Raw genomic sequence first — 3,039 nt, 5'->3', positions numbered from 1 at the left:
ACCACATGGTGGCTCACAACCACCCGTAATGAGATCTGATGTCCTCTTCTGGTGCATCTGAAGACAGCTACAGTGTACTTACATATAATAATAAATAAATCTTAAAAAAAAAAAAAAGAGTAGCAGAGGCAGAGGTCAGGGGAGCAACCTAGGACTGTGGTTTGGCTCTCAGACATTCAGGCTTGGCTCTGAATTTCCTAAGGGGCTCCTGCAGGCCTCTTTGCCTCCTCCTCCTGCTCCCAAGTGAAAGGACAACAGTAATTCCAAAACTGGTTGCCAGTGTGAAACTCTCCACCATGGGCTGGATAAATCCTGGACTGGCTTTCTGGATCTCCAGGGTTGCACAGTGCCAAGGGTATTGTAGTGTGGCTATAAAGTGTGGCATTACTGAGAAGTGATTGGATCCTGGATTTTCTGACTTCCTCAAAGTATTAACCTGCTGGTTAGCTGGATGGACTTAGGTAGAAGGTAGGGACCACTTAGAAGATGCTCACTGGGGTATGTTTGAAGGGTTTAATCTTGTTTCCAGGACTTTAGTTTCCTTTTCTCTGGGCCTCTGAGACGTGGTCTGCCCCATCTTCCACACGTTCCTGTCACTGCGCCACCACAGGACCACAGGACCTTGGCACAGAGCCAGCCTGCCATGGATGAAAACCTCTGAAGCCATGAGCCTAGGTAACTCTTCTTCTCAGCTGGTCTTGTCAGAGATGAACCGAAAACTCACGCACAAAGGAAACGCGTACACTCTGAATCTTTGGCTTCTCCATGTTGGTCACTGTGACCTGGATAGACTCACGCCTCAGTTGCCTCATCTGCAAAATGGACAACTTGGATTTTTGTGAGTCTTAAACAAGTTTTACCAGTGTTGGTCAGGCCACATCCAAGGTGGTACCCTGTGCTTAATACCATTAGCCTAGGATATGGTCTTTAAGGTGACTTGGCTAGCCCTGGTCCTTTTATCAGCCAAAGTATTTTCTCCAGCCCTTGACTTGGTCTCAGAAGAGTTAGGAGAATCACTTCTAATATTTTATCTTAAAAAAAAAAGTCCATAATTTTAGAGTAAGGTACACATTTAAGGTCAACTTAATCTATCATTTACAGCATTAACAGGTGCACATGGAAGTTTCTAGAAGCTTCTTATCTGCACTGGAGAATAATCAGGACTGAGTAGCCTGGTGCCTTGCTGGACCCGATTGCCAAAGTCCCTGCAGCTCTCTGAAGGTGGGGGATTGGAGTGGGCATCTGCTCTGTGCAGGTATGTGGGGAGCAGGCTGTGGTGCACTGGAGGCCAGGCCCTCTTTGTTGGGTTAGCCTCCTGAGTGGTCTTTCTTCCCTGGTGACTTATTCAGGGACAACTGGTGTGTGTGTGTATGTGTGTATGTTGTGTGATGACTTGACCGTTGTGTGGTGGTGGTGGTGTGTGTGTGTGTGTGTGTGTGTGTGTGTGTGTGGCGTGATAACTTTAGATTTGTCTGTTTTAAGACAGAATGTTGACACAGTGTCTTAGAACCCCCTGAGTTGCATAGGCTAGCCTCAGAATTGTGATCCCTACCACTACCATCACCTTAGCTACCCAAGTGTTTGAACACTCTATTTGTCTAGTTGTAATTGCAGAGTCTGGAGTTTTTAAATTGCCAGTGGCTGGGCTGGAGGGATGACGCAGTGCCTAAGAGCACTCGTTGTTCTTCCAGAGCACCCATGTTTGATTTCCAGTGCCTACACGACTCCTCCCAGCAATCTGTAATTTCAGTTTCAAAAAATCTGATGCCCTCTTCTGACCTCTGTAGGCTCTGCAAGCATGTGGTACACATACATACACGTAGGCAAAACACTCACACATATAAAATAAACTAAAAGCCAGTGGCTCGCCCATTATCAACCTGCCTGGGTCCAGCCCGTGTTCAAGGCATGCACGTTTGATCTTCGTGATGATTCTAAACCCAGAACAGAGGTCATTCCCCAAATGGTCTGAAGCAGAGAGTGAAATCCCAGTCCTCTAGAGCAGTAGTAGAGGGGACACCAACTTGGGGACACATGTGGCAGGTGACAGAGATAGTCTGAGACTCTTTGCAGAACTATCTAGATGACAGCAAGCATGTGGACCTAGTCAAGCTGCCTGCAAACCCAGCAGCTTGGACAGACAATGGCCGACCAGGCCTTGCTGGGATGTCAGTGCTTGGACAATGTGTGGATGTCTTTTGAACACTGCATGAGGAAGATGCTCTGCTTGCCTTACTGAGCCAGGCAGGTGCACCTCAGAGCTCCCCCTGCTCTCGTCTCTGCCCCCTACTTGTGAGCTGAAATTGATGTTTAATTTTCAGTCCAGGTTAGAGGGTCTCATACACAAATGTACATAATATCGACTCTATAGAATTCAGCTATATAGATGTACATCCATAATCCTGGCACTCAGAAGGCTGAGGCAGGAGGCTCATAACATGGAGATCAGCCTGGGTTCCACAGCAAGACTCTGGTTTTGTTTTTCCTGTTGTTGTTGCTATCTGAAGCTGTGAGGTCTAAACACTGTCTAGAGGCTATCCAAAGGTTTTTTTTTTTTTTTTTTTTTTCCTCCTGGTATCTCTGGTTTCACTCTGTGGATCCTCCTATGAACATTTTGGTGTGGACAGGCTTGAGATTCCCTGTACCTGGTCCCCTGCCTGCTGTCCCCAAGTCACCTGTGCTATACTACTCTTACTCCCTGTCTGTATGTCTGGCCATACTTCCTGTCTGTATGTCTGGCCATACTTCCTCCTACACTTGAATAACGTTTCAGGCTCAACTTTCCATCTGAATGTCCACCCACCAGATCCTTTCTTGGCAGGTTGATTGTCACCTTTGAAATCACAGCTTGAGATGACAGACCCCCTGACCCAGACCTGAGTCCCCGCAATCCCCAGCTCCATTGTACTTCTCACATCTGGCATGTCTGTACCACCCTCTGCTTCAAGAATATAAATTGACAGCAATTGCTACAGCACCTACCATTTTTGCTGGGACAGGACCTGCTCCCCATGTTCTTGGTAGACCCCGAGTGACAGT

This window comes from Mus caroli, chromosome 7 (genome assembly GCF_900094665.2).
Source record: "Mus caroli chromosome 7, CAROLI_EIJ_v1.1, whole genome shotgun sequence".
NCBI classification, from domain to species: Eukaryota; Metazoa; Chordata; class Mammalia; order Rodentia; family Muridae; genus Mus; species Mus caroli.
Note: the sequence above shows the minus strand (reverse complement) of the source record.